We start from the raw sequence: 16,988 nt of genomic DNA, 5'->3' as shown, positions 1-16,988 counted from the left end.
AAACTGGGTGACAGGAAGGGGAAGGGGGTTAAAAATCCAGTGCAGAGTACCCCTGTACTCTTGTGGCCATCCCCCTGAGCAATAGGTATATCATTTTGGATACTGTCGGTGGAGGGGGTGGGGGGAACCTCACAGAGGAAAGTCAAGTAGTTGGGTTTCTGGCACTGAGTCTGCCTCTGTGACTCAGAAGGGAAGGCGTACGCTGAGGTGATTTGTTAGTTATGGGAACAGACAGGAGATTCTGTGGGTGAGAATGAGACTCCCAGATGGTATGTTGTTTCCCAGGTGCCAGCGTCCGGCATATCTCAGATCAAGTCCTCAGCATTCTTAAGTGGGCAGGTGAACAGCCAGAAGCTGTAGACCATGTAGATACGAATGATGAGTATAGGATGGGTAGGATGAGTGATGAGGTTCTGCACAGGGAGTTTAGGGAGATAGGTGCTAAGTTAAAGGGCAGGACCTCCAGGTTTGTGATCTCAGGAATGCTACATGCTAGTGAGGCCAGAACTAGGAAGATTATACAGTTTAATACGCGGCTAAGGAGTTGGTGTAGGAGGGAGGGTATAAGATTTTTGGATCATTCATCTCTCTTCCAAGCAAGGTAGGCCCTGTACAGAGGGGCCAGTTTGCACCTGAACTGAAGGGGGTGGGGTGGGGGTTAATATCCTAGCAGGAAGGCTTGTGGTGGGGTTTAGACTAGAGCTGCAAGCGGATGGGAACCAGAGTGCCAGAACAGTTAGTGGATAAAAATGTTTTAAGACCTCAGGTAAAGTCAGGAATCAAAAGATTGAGCATAGTGTGACTGTGTCTTGAGCTATGTATATTTCAATGCAAGAAGTATCGTAAGAAAGGCGGATGATAGTGCTGAGGATGAGGTAGCTGGTTTACAAACAGAGGCGATGTGTAGTGAGGAGAGGCTGTTGATGGGGCAGAATTGCAGTCAGCAGAATAGAAAAGGGTGAATACCGGATTGAAGGTGTTATATTTGAAAGCATGCAGTATATGGAATGTGGAATAACTTGCAGTACAGTTGTAGATTAGCAGGTATGATGTTGCAGGCATCACTGAATCATGGCTGAAAGTTGTTTTTTAGCTGGGAGCTTAGAGTCCAGGGATACACACTGTATCATAAGGACAAAGAAGGCAGAGGGGGTGGCGATGCTCTGTTGGTAAAAAATGTAATCAAATCATCAGAAAGAGGTAGCATAGGGTCAGAAGGTGTTGAATCATTGCGGATAGAGCATAGGAACTGCAAGGGTAAATAGACCCTGATGGGAGTTGTATACAGACCCCCAAACAGTAGTAAGGATCTGGCCTACGTATTACAATGGGAGACAGAAAATGCAAACCAAAAGGGCCATGTTACAATACTCATGGGGGATTTCAAAATGAAGGCGGTTTGGACAAATTCAGTTGCTGCTGGATCCCAAGGGGGCAATGTCTAGAGCGCCTATGAGAGAACTTTAAAGAGCAGCTCGTGGTTGAGCCCACTAGAGGATCAGCTGTTCTGGATTGGGTGTTGTGCAATGAACTGGAATTGATTAGAGAGCTTAAGGTAAAAGAACCCTTAGGAAAAAGGGCAATGGCTGGAATTTCTGGAAGCAATTTGGAAGGCACAGGATATCCCAAAGAGGAAGAAGTATTCTAAAGACCAGATGACACAACTGTGGCTGACAAGAGATGTCAAAGCCACCATTAAAGCCAAAGACAAGGCATATAATAGAACAAAAATTAGTGGGAAGTTAGAGGATTGGGAAGCTTTTAAAAACCAACAGAAGGCAACTGAAAATGTCATTAAGGAAGTAAAGGTGGAATACAAAAGTGAGCTAGCCAATAATATTAAAGAGGATTTCAAAAGTTTCTTCAGATACATAAAATGTTCAAGAGAGGTGAGAGTGGATATTGGACCACTGGAAAACAATGCTGGATTAGTATTAATAGGGGACAAGAAATTGGCAGATGAACTGAACAAGTATTTTACATCAGTCTTCACTGTGGAAGTTCCAGGTGTCAGGCGTCATGAAGTGTGTGAAGTTACCATTACTAGTGAGAAGGTTCTTGGGAATCTGAAAGGTTTGAAGGTAGGTAAGTCGCCTGGACCAGATGGTGTACACCCCAGAGTTCTGAAAGAGTTGGCTGTAGAAATTGTGGAGGCATTAGTAATGATCTTTCAAGAATCACTAGGTTTCTGTAAAATTGCAAATATCACTTCGCTCTTCAAAAAGGGAGAGAGGCAGAAGAAAGGAAACTATAGGCCAGTTAGTCTGACCTCAGTGGTTGGGAAGATGTTGGAGTTGGTTATTAAGGATGAGGTCTCAGGGTACTAGGAGGCACATGATAAAATAGGCCATAGTCAGCATGGTTTCCTCAAGGCAAAATCTTGCCTGAAAAATCTGTTGGAATTATTTTGAAGAAATAACAAGCAGGATAGACAAATGAGAATGGGTTGATGTTGTGTACTTGGATTTGACGAGGTGCCACACATGAGGTTGCTTAACAGGCCACGAGCCTATGGTATTACAGAAAAGATTCTAGCATGGATAAAGCAGTGGTTAATAGGAGGCAAAGAATGGGAATAAAGGGAGTCTTTTCTGGTTGGCTGCTGGTTACTAGTGGTGTTCCACAGGGGTCTGTGTTGGGACCGATTCTTTTTACGTTACATGTCAGTGATTTGGATGATGGAATTGATGACGTTGTTGCAAAGTTTGCAGACAATACGAAGATAGGTGCAGGGGCAGGAAGTTTTGAGGAAGTAGAGAGGCTACAGAAGGACTTAGACAGATTAGGAGAATAGGCAAAGAAATGGCAGACGGAATACAATGTTGGGAAGTGTATGGTCATGCACTTTGGTAGAAGAAATGAAAGGGTTGAAGATGTAATGTTGAGACCATATAAAGCACTGGTGAGTCCTCACTTAGAACATATTGAGCAGTTTTGTGCCCTTCATCATAGAAAGAATGTGCTGAAACTGGAGAGGTTTCAATGGAGGTTCACAAAAGTGATTCCAGGATTGTCATTTAAAGAGCATTTGATGTCTTTGTGCCTGTATTCACTGAAATGCAGAAGAATGAAGCATGACTTCACTGAAACCTGTCCAGTGGTGAAAGGTCTTGATAGAGTGGATGTGGAGAGGATGTTTCCTTTGTTGGGAAAGTCTAAGACCAGAGGACACAGCCTCGGAATAGAGGGGTGTCCTTTTAGATTGGAGATGAAGAAGAATTTCTTTAGGCAGAGATTGGTGAATTTGTAGAATTCTTTGTCACAGGCAGCTGTGGAGGCCAAGTCTTTATGTATATTTAAGGCAGAGGTTGATAGATTCTTGAGTGGTCAGGGCACGAAAGGATATGGAGAGAGGCAGGATATTGGGGCTGAGAGGAAAAATGGATCAGCCATGATGAAATAGCAGAGCAGACTCGATGGGCCAAATAGCCTAATTCTGCTCCTATATCTTACGGTTTCATGGTGATGAGAATCAAACTTTGATGTCTCACTGCTGGCACTGTAAAGCTTTATGCTAACCGTTACATACTGTGCTACCCTTTAGTGGTCTAGAGTTGGTGGGCAAGGTGGAGAAGGGTTTCAGTGGATGTTTAGAGAAGGGGGTAGATTTGGAAATGACATCCTGGCAGAGATAGGAAACCCTAATGCTGATTTACCAACAGTGAGTTTATGGCTTATCTCAGGGATCCCATCCTGCTAAAGGGTCTCGGCTCAAAACATCAACTGTAGTTTTTTCCACGGATGCTGCCTGGCCTGCTGAGTTCCTCCAGCATCTTGTGTGTGTTGCTGAGGTATTAAATCCTACTTGTCCCAAGAATGGCCACCAATATATGACCCTAATATGGTCCAAAACAAACGGTGCAAGGGGAACAATTTGATTTGTGCGCATTCAATGTGAAAATTGTCACGCTCACAGAAGTGGATCATCAGGGTGAAGCATCTGGCTGTTTCAGTGGAGCTTTACTGAAATATGATATGTAGTATGTGACTGAATTAAAATCTATAAGCTCTTGAGGGACCAGGAGTGGACAGCCGGTATCTTCTCCCCAGAGTTTAAATGTTTAATGCCAGAGGGCATGCATTTAAAGTGAGAGGGATAAATTCAAAGGAGGTGTGTGAGTTAAGTTTCTTTACACAGAGATTGGTGGGTGCTTGGAATTCTTTATTTTATTTAGAGATACGGTGCTAAAACGGCCATTCTGACCCAATGAACCTGTCCACCCAGCAGCCCACCTATCCAATCCTAGCCTAATGACAGGACAACTTTCCCTGTCCATTTGACCCATGAACCGGGCTGTCCTTGGGCCGAGCGAGGAAACCGAAACACGGCGAGGAAACCCACATGGTGATGGGGAGAATGTACAAACTCCTTACAGACGGAGTCAGAATTGAACTCCAAACTCTGATGCCTTGAGCTGCGATGGCAGCTCCTTAAATGCCTCGAACACGTTGGCCTCCACCATCACCTCGTGCACATCCTGGAGTGGTTGTGGACGCAGAGTTATTCATTTAAGAGGCTCTGAGGTCGGCACATGAACAGACAAGACTGGAGGAATAGACTGTACAGGCAGAACGGACTGGTTTAGTAGGCGTTTAATTACGTATAATCAGTTTGATGCAATTCCTGTGGTGCCAAACTAATTAAACAAGTAATAAAACGCCTACTAAGGCCCTGTTCCTGCGCCACCCTGTTTTATATTCTCTATAAATGGTCTTTCTCATATTCTACTCTGAGCAAAATCGATTTTCAAATCACATAACTGAGAGAAACAGTACCATGTACCTAGATTACCAGACCTTAATTTTAGTTTTGCCAAAGTTATTTTCCAAACAGTTCCTTCCCTTACAAATGGAAAGATATTCTGTCCTGTCTAGTTCAAAAGCTAGAATCAAAGTCAATTTATTATCAAAGTACAAGTCACCATATACTACATTGAGATTCATTTTCTTGCAGGTACTTACATGAAATAAAGAAACACAATAGAATTTATGAATAACTATACAAAAGACTGAAAGTTAACAGGAAGTGCAAGATAAACTGCTTGTCAGAAAGGGATACACTCAAGGGCAAATGCATGTAAATATTTTTAAGAAATCTGTTGCTGACACAAAAGCCAATTGTAGCATTTGCGTCATTAAAACCATCTGTCTTGTGCTCAGGGGAGCACCTCCTTACAAGTTTCCAAAGATAATTGTGGTTACTTTCAGTGATTAGGTACCAGTGTGCTGCATAACACATGTTTCTCATCCACCAGCGGTACCCATGAGTTGGGGACAATGGAAACAGTCTCCTGTCGCACTGTGGTATCACAGGTTTCCTGGTGCTACAGGTAGGACAGTACCCTCTCCATACTGGACCTGAGCTGAACTTCGGAGCTTGAGGCTCCGGAGTTTGAACTCTTGACCGTTCTGCTGGGTGCCGGAGTAGAGTAGCGGTGAGCACAACACTGTTCCAGCCCAGGGTGTCAGGTTCAATTCTGGTGCCGCCCATAAAGGGTGTGTACTTTTCCTCGTGAATGCAAGGGTTTTCCCCAGGCGCTCCTGTTTCCTCCCACAGTCTAAAGACATACTGGTTAGCAAGCTAAATGGTTATTGTAAATTGCCCTGGGGTTAGGCTGAGGTTGCTGGGTGGCACAGGTTAGAAACACAGAAAACCTACAGCACAAAACAGGCCCTTTGGCCCACAAAGCTGTGTCGAACACGTCCTTACCTTAGAAATTACCTATTGCCCTCTATTTTTCTAAGCTCCATGTACCTATCCAGGAGTCTCTTAAAAGACCCTTTCGTATCGGCCTCCACCACCGTCGCTGGCAGTCCATTCCACGCTCTCACGACTCTCTGCGTGTAAAAAAAAAATTACCCCTGACATCTCCTCTGTACCTACTTCCAAGCACTTTAAAACTGTGCCCTCTTGTGTTAGCCATCTCAGGCCTGGGGAAAAGCCTCTGACTATCCACACGATCAATGCCTCTCATCACCTTGTACACAAAGGTTATTGGGCTGGAACAGTCTGTTCCACTCTGTGTCTCTAAATAAAATAAATCATTAAGTAAGTAGACTCAAACATTAGAGAGGGACTGACTGAGGAGCTACCAGAGGAGGACTATAGCCCAACCTGTCCAACACGTTGTGAGCTGGAGCCTGAACCCGACAATTGCACTGCATTTTATTGAATATGCTATCCATCGTAATGTCGCAAAAGGAGGCAAAGGCAGGTAGAGGCAATATATTTATGGCAAGTGCTGCAAGAATACAGTATCCCCATCTCTGTATTGTTGAGGTTGCGTGACTAATTTCTGATTTTCCGTTCCCACCCAACTATAGAGCATTGCACTCCATTTGGCATAAGAATTGGTACTGGAATCAAGTGCCCAGCTATGGTGGAAATCTTGTCTTGCGTGCTGTTCATACAGATCCAATCAATACACAGTGTTGTGATGTAGCAATAACAATAAAGTGCAACAGCTGCAGTGAAAGGGCAGCACAGGGAAACAATGAAGACCAAGATCAGAATGAGGTAGATGGTGAGGTCAAGAGTCTAACTTATTGTACCAGGAAACGACTCAATAGTCTTTGAACAGCTGGGGTAGAAGCTGGCCTTGAGCCTGGTGCTATGTTCTTTCACACACACAAAATGCTGGAGAATCTCAGCAGGTCAGGCAGTATTCAAGAACAGAAACAAACAGCTGACGTTTTGGGCTGAGACCTTTCATCAGAATTGGAAAGGAGGGGGGAGAGAGGGAGGTACCACCGGCAGCTGATGGATGAGGCCAGGTGAGGGGGAAGCTGTGTGAGTGGGGAGTGGGGGTGTTATTTGAGGAGTGGAGAGGTGATCGAGAAAGACCAGGTGTGGGGGAACGTGGGTAGTGGAAGAGTGATTTGAGGAGCAGAGAGGTGAGGGGGAAGGTGGGTGGTTGGCGAGTGGGGGTGTTATTTGAGGAGCTGAGAGGTGAGGGGGAACACCAGGTGAGTGGGGGTGTGATTTGAGGAGTGGAGAGGTGATGGGAAGATCAGGTGAGGGGGAACATCAGTGTTTGGGGAGTGGGGGTGTTATTTGAGGAGCGGAGAGGTGATGAGGAAGACCAGGTGTAGGGAAATTTGGGGGATTGGGGAGTGGGAGAGTGATTTGAGGAGCAGACAGGTGATCGAGGAAGACCAGGTGAGGGGGAATGTTGGTGGATTGGGGAGAGAGGGTATGATTTGAGGAGCATAGAGGTGATCGAGAAAAACCAGGTGAGGGGGAACGTGGGTGGATTGGGGAGAGAGGGTATGATTTGAGGAGCAGAGAGGTGATCGAGAAAGACCAGGTGTGGGGGAACGTGGGTAGTGGGAGAGTGATTTGAGGAGCAGAGAAGTGATCGAGAAAGACCAGGTGAGGGGGAACGTGGGTGGATTGGGGAGAGAGGGTATGATTTGAGGAGCAGAGAGGTGATGGGGGAAGGCCAGGTGAGGGGGAAGGTGGATGGATTAGGGAGTGGGAGAGTGATGTGAGAAGCTGGGAGGTGATGGGGAAGAGGTAGAGATGAGTTTTTATTTGTCTCATTCACATTGAAACAACAAAATACAGTGAAATGGGTCATGTATGTCAAATCAAATCAGCGAGCATTGTGCTGGAGTCATGCTTATGGTACCAACTTAGAGTGCCCACAACTTACTAACCCTAACGCTAACCGTACATCTTTGGAACGTGGAAGGCAAGCGGACTACCCCGAGGAAACTCACACGGTCACAAGGAGAACGTACAAACTCTTTACTGGTGGGAATTGAGCACGGAATGATTGTTGTTGGTGCTGTCAGCTGTGCTATGCTACCAGCCACAAGAACTGAAGAAGGAATCTGTTGGGTGAGGACAGTGGGACATGGAATAAAGGGAAGGAGGTGGCAAACCAGAGGGCCTCTTTAACTTGAACTCACGCCAAAGCCTAGTCTCTTCCTAAAGAGGCATTATTGCTTTGTGGGGAACATGATAATCAGGTGCACCCAGAGGTGCAGTGTTGGCTGATGGAGCAAGGAGCAGGAAAGAAGAATAATTCCCAACTCAAGATAATCCACCTGAGAGTGTTGGCACAAACCTCAGTTTAACCGATCACCTAAAGGATAATATCTTTATTACTTCTCTGACCACAGCAAGCCAAGATCTTCATGTATAAGTGTCCCAAGTGGGACTTCAATCCATGGGCTCCTGCTTCTGAGGAAAAGTGTACCACCAGCTGAGATGCAACTGATACCTTTGGGTTGGGCGGGCATCAGTGGAGAACCAATTGTGTTAGTGAGATCCTAAATCTTCTGGTCATCTGCAGCTTTTATTTTCTCCCCTCCCTCCTCCACACACCCATCACTTCCACTCTGACTCCTCCATTTCACCTCACCTACTGACCGGCACTTGGAGCCTTCCAGCTTCAACACCGAGGATCCTGATTTAAATTTGATCCTGGAATTGCCATTTATCCTATTTACAGGGTTTCTTTAGCTCACACCATCTTATTTGTTCTGTAATCTCCCTTGGCTTCTATCCTATCACAGACTGTTCTGCCCCTCCTCCTACTCTGCAATTTCATTTGCTTTATCACTAGTTCTGATGGAAGGTAATCAATCTCAACTGTCTGCTCTGTTTCTCCCTCAGGAGCCTGATGAACTGAATTTAGCATTATTCTGCTTTTATTTTCAGTTTGGCTTTTGTTCTCAAAAAGGAGCTTGTATTCTGAGCTCTGTCTTAGGAAGCAATTAACAGACAGAGAGGGGAAAAAAATCAAGGAAATATTAAAAGCCTCCTTGGAGAAAAGCAACATCTCAATTAAATTTTCAGCTTAGAACCACTCAAAGTGAAAGACTATTAGTGATGGAGTTGAGAACATTGAGGTCATCCACCAGGAGAATACAAGTCCAAAAGTTGCATTTTGGGAAGTAGTACTAGTGCGATCACTCGAGTCAAGTATGATGTTCCCCAAAGGGGTTATTCCCTTAATGGACAATGCCTGTGCACGACTTTGCTTAACGTGGGAAGGCTGACACAATGGCATTCACCACATGGTCCCTGACAGATTGGGGTATGAAATGCAAGGTGGCAGAGTGCTGCTGCAACCTTCCTGCCTTTGTGATGTGTCATCAACTTCCACTAGCTTCACTGTTGAGGTCTTGGTTGGATCATTCTTTGACTGGAACAAACCCCCTTGACCGTACAGCCATTGGTGACCCTACCAGGAGCTAAGCTCCAGATGACATCACTCTCACGATCTCCGGAACTCTCAACCCTCTCCACCACGACAAGGCGACCATCCTCGGGAAGTACTTTGGGAAGACGAGTGAAGGGAGAACTTTTACAGTAAATGATAGGGTCCTGGTGGGTTGTAAAACATTATGTTTTACAGTTCCCTGAATGTGGTGCCCGTGGTAGACAGTGTGGTGAAGCAGGTTCTTGGCATATTGTCCTTCACCAGTCAGGGAAGTGAGTATAGAAGCTGGGATGTTGAGGTTGTACAAGATGTTGATAAGGTTACAGTTGGAATATTGTATTCCCTTCTGGTCTCTCTGCTAGTATCAGACATTCTATGGGAAAACAGGTTTTCTTTATCTACTCTATCTAGACCTCTCATAACTGATGAGGGTGGGCCTGTGGATGTTGTATGCATGGACTTTAGTAGAGCGTTTGACTGGGAGATTTGTTGTTGGCTGGCACAGAAAATGAAGTCACATGGGGTAAAGATGAGTTGGCAGATTGGATTCAGAGAGGACCTGGTCATATAAGGCAGGGAGGAGTGGTGGAGGTGTGTTCCTCTTTCTGCCCTCATTGTCATGGGAGAAAAGTAGTTCACGTTCAAATTCACTGTCATTCAACTGTACACATGTGCACAGCTGAACGAGATAATGTTCCTCTGGGACCAAGGAGTAAAGCACGGTACGTATATCATGTACAGCACAAAATAACATTATCTCAATAATATTAACAGATAAAGATATTCTGCAGATGTACATTTGACATTACGTGCATATAAGGCATGTATTTAAATATAAAACAGTCTGATGCTGTTGGCGTTATCATAAGCCAAGCATACTGGGTGGTGGTTTGGTGTTCAGAAGCCTCACAGCCTGGGGAAGAAGCTGTTATCCAGCCATAATAGTGCTCGTTCTTAGACCGTGGTACTTTCTGCCTGATGATATGTGATCAAAACAGATTGTGGGACAGACAGGGTGGGTCCTTGACAAATTGGTGTTTGTCCTGGATGGGACAGGAGAGAGACCCTGATCATTCTCTCGGGAGTGCTCACAATCATTCGCAGGTGCCATGCAGTTCCCATATAGACAGTGATATAGACACTCAGGACAGCCTCAATGGTGCTTCAGTAGAAAATAGTTAGAATGGGGTAGGAAACCTCAGGAAGTGGAGGCACTGCTGTGTTTTCATGACTCAGGAGGCAGCGTGGAGGGACCAAGTGAGATCCTCCATCATATGCACTCCCAGAAACTTGATGCTTCCAACTCCCTCCACGGGATAGACGTTAATGTGCGTAGGAAGTGGTTAGCCTGTACTGTCAGTGGAATGATTCGGGTGATATGAAGGCAGGTTGCGGTTCAGGGTGGGGGTGGATGTAATGCAGTTCATGACCAGTTGATCAAAGCGCTTCATTATTACCGAAAACAACAGGAATTCTGCAGATGTCGAAGGGTCTCGGCCTGAAACGTCGACTGCACCTCTTCCTGCCTGCTGCGTTCACCAGCAACTTTGATGTGTGTTGCTCATTATTACCAAGGTCAGTGCCACTGGACAGTAGTCTTTGAAAGTGAGTCTGCAGGTTGTGGATCAGTTCAGAGCTGGGGGAATGAAGTTATCCAGACTGGTTTAGGAACCTGATAACTGTTAACATCTGTTCCAGAACCTGGTGGTGTGTGGCCGAAGGCTCCTATACCTCTGCCCGTTGTTCACCAGGATGATGTCTAGACGGGAGACCATGAACTATGATAAAAAGTTGGGCAGACTTGGATTGTTTTGAGTGTTGAGGCTGAGGGTTGAGCTGGCAGAATTATAAGAAAACTAAGAGAGGCACAAATAGGGGGGAAAGGTCAGCGTCTTGTCTGGAGGCCAGTATGTGAGTCCAGGCCAGAGAGTGGAGGTAGGAGACCTGGTGAGGCCTGGAGGTGGCCTGTGTTCGTGTTAGAGGTCTCCCTATGTGTGTGAGTGAGTGGGAAAGGGACTTCTGCTGTTGTTAGCTTGTTCTGTTGCTGTTGTTACTGCTGCTTGTATTGCTCTGATGAACATTGTGGTTATGCTATGTTGATGCCAGAATGTGTGATAACACTTGCGGGCTGTCCTCAGCACATCCACAGGTTGTGTTGGGTGTTAACACAAATGACACATAATAACCATAATACAATCAATGAAAGACTACAACCATCAGGGTGGACATGCAGTGTGCAAAAGACAATGAGCTGTTCAAGTACAAAAAAAATAGTAATAATAATAATAAATGAGCAATGACTATCGAGAACATGAGATGAAGTGAGCCCATTGGTTATGGAAATATTTGCATGATGGGGCAAGTGAAGTTGAGTGAACTTATCCCTTCTGATTCAAGAACCTGATGGTTGAGAGGTAATAACTGTTCCTAAAACTGATGGTGTGAATACTGAGGCTCCTGTACATTCTTCCGGATGGCAGCAGGAAGAAGAGAGCATGTCCTGGGTGGTGATGTCTGTGATGATGGATGCTGCTCTCCTGCAACAATGCTCCCTGTTACTGTGCTCAATGCTGGGGAGGGTTTTACCGTGGTGGATTGGGCCATATCCACTACGTTCCCATACCAGGCTGTGATGCAGCCACTCAATGTACTCTCCACCACGCATCCAGAAAAGTTTGTCAAAGTTTTAGAAGTCATGCTGAATCGTTACAAACTTCTAAGGAAGTAGAGGCACTGCCGTGCATTTTTTTTGTAATGGCACTTACATGCTGGGCCCAGCATGGGTCCTCTGAAATGATTACAACAAGGAATTTAAGGTTGCTGACCCTCTCCACCTCTGATCCCCTGATGAGGACTGGCTCATGGTCCTCCAGTTTCCTCCTCCTGAAGTCAATAATCAGTTCCTTGGTCTTGCTGACCTTGAGTAAGAGGTTGTTGTATTGACACCACTCAAACCGGGTTTTCAATCTGCCTCCTATATACTGCTTTTGCACCAGCTTTGATTGGGCCAGCGACCGTGGTGTCGTCAGCAAACTTGGATATGGTATTGGAGCTGTGCTTAGCCTCACAGTCATAAGTGTAAAGCAAGTAGAGCAGGGGGCTAAGCACACAGCCTTGTGGTGCACCTGTGCTGATGGAGATTGTGGAGGAGTTGTTGTTGCCAATCTGAACTGATTGGGGTCTGCAAGTGAGGAAATCCAGGATCCAACTGCACATATTGTGGCCAAGGTCTTGATGCTTATTGATTGGTTTTGAGGGGATGATGGTATTGAATGTGCAAGGTTACATAGCGAGGAGGAAATGCTGTACCACTTTGCCAGAAGAAGTGGTGGAACAACATTTAAAGGCATTAACACAGGCCCATGTACAGGAATGGATCATTTCCAGGCTGATGGGATTAGTTCGATTGGCTTTGTGGTCAACGCAGACATGCTTTGAGAGACCTAGATACAGTGGACATGGAGAAGATATTTCCAATTGTGGGAGAGTCTTGGACAGAGAGCACAGCCGCAGATTAGAAAGAAGGCAGTTTAGAACAAAGATGAGAAGGAATTTCTTTAGCTGGAGGGTGGAGAATCTCTGGAATTCATTGCCCCAGAGTGCTGTGGAGGCCAAGTCACTGGATATAATTAAAGGGAGGTTGATAGCTTCTTGATTAGGAAGGTGTCAAAGGTTATGTGGAGAAGGAGGAGAAAGGGGTTGAGAGGGAAAATAAAAACAGTCACAATCAAATTGTGAAGCAGACACGATAGGTTGAAGGGCCTAAATCGGCTCCTTTGTCCTATGGCGGGCTGGATGGCCCGTTCCGTGCTGTACCTTCTGTCTACTTTGCAGATTTGGACAGACTAGGGAAAGATGACAACTGAATATTGATGCAATAGTCAAGCCAGCAGCTGACCACATGGTGACCAGTGTTACCCTCAATAGCTGACCACATGGTGATGGTGTGACATTCAGCAGCTGACCACTTGGTAACGGTGTGACCTTCAGTAGCTGACCACATGGTGTGACCTTCAGCAGCTGACCACACGGTGATGGTGTGACCTTCAGCACTGACTACATGGTAACGGTGTGACCTTCAGTAGCTGACCACATGGTAACGGTGTGACCTCCAGCAGCTGACCACTTGGTAACGGTGTGACCTTCAGTAGCTGACCACATGGTGTGACCTTCAGCAGCTGACCACGCGGTGATGGTGTGACCTTCAGCACTGACCACATGGTAACGGTGTGACCTTCAGTAGCTGACCACATGGTAACGGTGTGACCTCCAGCAGCTGACCACATGGTAAAGGTGTGACCTTCAGTCCGCAACATCCAACACTGCATATGGAAAATTCCCTCATTTTGATCCTCATATCCAGCTGGTTCTCCAGAGATACTTTATGAGCAAGGCCTTTGTTCAGGGTATCTGTGGTCACGCGATAACTCTCGGTTGCATTCCATTCACTAATTGGAACATCGCCCACCTTTCCCACTCCAATCCACCAGTCAACCCATCTAGGAAGCTCTCCACATTGTATTTACCTGCAGTCCGAGTTCTACAACGCATCCCCATCACTCAACATTGCCTTGGCCAGCAGATATCCTCCCCAGTAGATCTCTGGGACATCACATGAGGAAATAGAAGCTCTAGGTCAGAGATTTCCGACCTTTTTATTGCACCTCAGGTTGGAAACACCAGGTTCGGACATGGCCCAAGTGCGGAGTGAGAGACACTGAAGCGGGTCGATAGTTCACAAACTTTAATGCAAACAGTGTTAAGAGGGGAAAGAAAACGATAAATGCTAGGCCAAACAGGGCCACTAACTAAAACTTTCAATTGGGAAAACGAAGCCTACCTGTGGCTGAAAAGAACATCTAAAATATGAAACAAATACCACTAGTCTCTAGAGTCAGTTGACTCGACAGTCCAATTTCTCAAGCCAGGTCGAATGCAAACAGGCAGCGAAGCGTTACTGTGCTCTGTCCAAGTCTTGACAAACAGTATGACAAGTATGGAGTTAAGTACCATCACAATGAAATAATAATTAGCTGACACGTGTGTATTCACAAACGCAATTGCCGTATCTACTGCGCTGTCGAATCCGTGGGTGTGACAAACCCCTGCCCTAGGCGGTCTGCCTGTGAGCTGCTAAACTCAATCTGAACTTGGGTCGGTTAATAAGAAATGACAAGTATTCATTGATGCTTCAGAAGGAGCTTTGCATTGAGCTGGTTACATCATATTTACCAATTGCTGTTTTAAATCAAGCCGTCTTTTTCTTTTACTCCCTCTCAGTTTCACCTCATTAATTTTAATTCAAACAATTAGGTTTTCCAAGTCGAGTTTATTGTCGTACATAGGAGGTACAGTACATGTGTGTACAGGCACAATAAAACCTGACCCCTCGTGGCATCAGAGGCTCATAGCATCAAATAAACAGCACTGACAGGCAAACCACATTAAACATAAATTATGCACAGTTTTTACAAGCAAGAGCACAATTAAAACAAAAAAGTCCTTTGAAATGGTCTTAGTGTCACTGCACTGTAATGATTGGGGATTGCCAGTTAGCTCAAGAACAGAATGGTTGAAGGGAAGTAGTTGTTCTTGAACTTGGTGATCTTTCTCTGTCCTGATGGTAGCTATGAGAAGTTGGTGTGGATGGTGGGGAACTCCTGGTGTGAAATAAACCCAACTCTCACACGATTAGTTTGCTTGTAAACAATAAACACGAGATTCTGCAGATGCTGGAAATCCAAAGCAACACACACAAAATGCTGGAGGAACTCAGCAGGTCAGGCAGCATCTGTGGAAATGAATAAACAAGCTTCAGGCCGAGACCCTTCGTCAAGACACTGTGCTGCCTCTGCTCGTGCTGGACAGTGCAGTAGTGCAGCAGTTAGCAGAACGCCTTACCGTGCCAGTGACCTGGGTTCAAATCCCGCTGCCGCCTGTAAGAAGTTTGTACTTTCTCTCTGTGATCCTGGGTATTTCCTCCAGGTGCTCCAGTTTCCTCCCTCATTCGAAAGGCGTACAAGTTCATCACCAGGTGGTGCCTGACTCTGAGCTGGCTGCCACCGATTTAGAGGCTCTCCTTGTTTATATTGTGTACCTAAGTGTATGTCTTTCATAAAACTCAAGTATTACTTGTGAAACGTTCATGAAGTGTAGTGGTTATCACAACAATTTGCAGTACTGGGGTTCCAGGTCCAGTTCACGCTGCTGACTGTAAGGAGTTTGTATGTTCTCCCTGTGACCATGTGGGTTTCCTCCGGGTGTCCCTGTTTCCTCCCACAGTTAAAGACGTACAAGTTGGTAGGTTAATTGGCCATTGTAAATGGTCCCGTAATGACGATGTGACCTGCTATCAAAGGGAGATAGATTGACCTGCAGCACGATGTGCTGGTGTAACGCGCTGTAATGTTTCATGCTCGTGTAATGGTTTCTCTGTAGCAGCAGTGTTTGGGCTATGACTAGAGGTAATGGGGACTTTGGAATGTGCGCTGGCTGATGAGGGGAGATGTTTTTCTTTCTTGTGGGCCCGAGCGAAGGTTTTGCGGTCTTTTGTTCAGCGGAAGACGGAGAGAGAAGATACCAGAACGGGGAAGTCATAGACTGCAGAACTTGGGATGGGGTCGGGAGTTGACACCAGAGGAGATAGTCGATGGAGAATGAACAGAGGGGAAACAGTGAGCTCCAACGTTGTGCATTAGGCTGTTTCATGAGAACGGGCCCTTTTACTTTTTTGTGTCTTTACTAACCTATAGTTAAATTAAGAAATATAAAACTCAATCGTTTAATTGCATATTGTGTACTGTTTGTTATTTCATGGTACTGACTTGTAACAGGGGACACATCGCACAGCGTCCCCCCAAACAAGATTTCTCAAGTTTGGCCGGGCAGGAGGCTGTCGTCCCCAAGATTAAGCCGCTACCGAACCTGAGGGTTACACTTGACTTGGAGCTAATGCTATCAAGGCAATGGAACTGAGGGTTGTCTTATGCTGGCAACCCCCGACCTGCCCCCCCCCCCTTGGAAATTAATGGCCAGGCAGTGTCTGTGGTCAACTCATTCAAAATCCTGGGGACTACCGTTACCGATACATCGAAGTGGGACCAGCACTTTACGCTCGTCACTTGGAAAGCCCAGCACAGATTGTTCTTCCTACACCAGCTTAGGAAACGTAACATCCCAGGGCGTATCCTGATGAATTTTTACTCAGCCATCGTTGAGAGTGTTGTGACCACCTCTATCAATGTTTGCTCTCCCGCCGCCTCCTCCCTCTCCAAGTCCCGGTTGTAGTGAGTGGTTCACTCAGTGGAGAAGATCATTGGCTGTTAGGTACTGACATTAAAATGTCTGTTCATTGCCAGAGCGGAAAAAAGAGCTGGAAAAATTACTCCTGACTCCACCCACCCGAGTGGTCACCCATTCACCAAATTGCCATCAGGGAGACGCTACAAGCCCATCACCACCAGGACTACACGTCATCTCCAAGGATTCTTTCCTGCAGCTACCCAGCTTCTCAACACAACTCACCCAGGTGTAATACACTAACTGTCCCTGCACAACATCCTTAAATGGCCTTTCCTGCTCTCCCTGTTCTGTTGGTAATTATTGAGTTTGTTTATATATTCACATTTATTAAGTTTGATTATTGATGTTTGTGCATGTGACCACTCTGCTAATTGTTGATTGCTCATGGTTGTTTGACCTATTGCCTTGTAAATTATTGATTGCTATTGTGTTATCCGTTATGGTATTGTGCTGTGTTTTATGCTTGGCACCGAACCACAGTCAATTCTGGTATGTTTCACACACTGGCAATAA

The 16,988-nt window shown here is 45.7% G+C and overlaps 1 protein-coding gene across 3 annotated transcripts in view; it reads left to right on the top strand.

The window, feature by feature from the left end:
- The window catches only part of lzts2a (leucine zipper, putative tumor suppressor 2a), a 237,088-nt gene that overhangs the window by 56,280 nt on the left and 163,820 nt on the right, over positions 1–16,988 (top strand). The window contains exon 1 of one of the 3 annotated variants that reach the window (XM_072238888.1): positions 16,693–16,768. The exons of the other annotated variants lie outside the window; for them this stretch is intronic. The gene's annotated coding sequence lies outside the window, so the exon portion shown is untranslated. Of the gene's footprint in view, positions 1–16,692; positions 16,769–16,988 lie in introns of those variants that run through there. 3 annotated transcript variants of the gene reach the window in all.

The sequence above is a fragment of the Mobula birostris genome, chromosome 21, assembly GCF_030028105.1.
Source record: "Mobula birostris isolate sMobBir1 chromosome 21, sMobBir1.hap1, whole genome shotgun sequence".
Classification (NCBI taxonomy): domain Eukaryota; kingdom Metazoa; phylum Chordata; class Chondrichthyes; order Myliobatiformes; family Myliobatidae; genus Mobula; species Mobula birostris.
The sequence above is the reverse complement of the archived record's forward strand: the minus strand, read 5'-3'. Positions and strand labels throughout refer to the sequence as shown.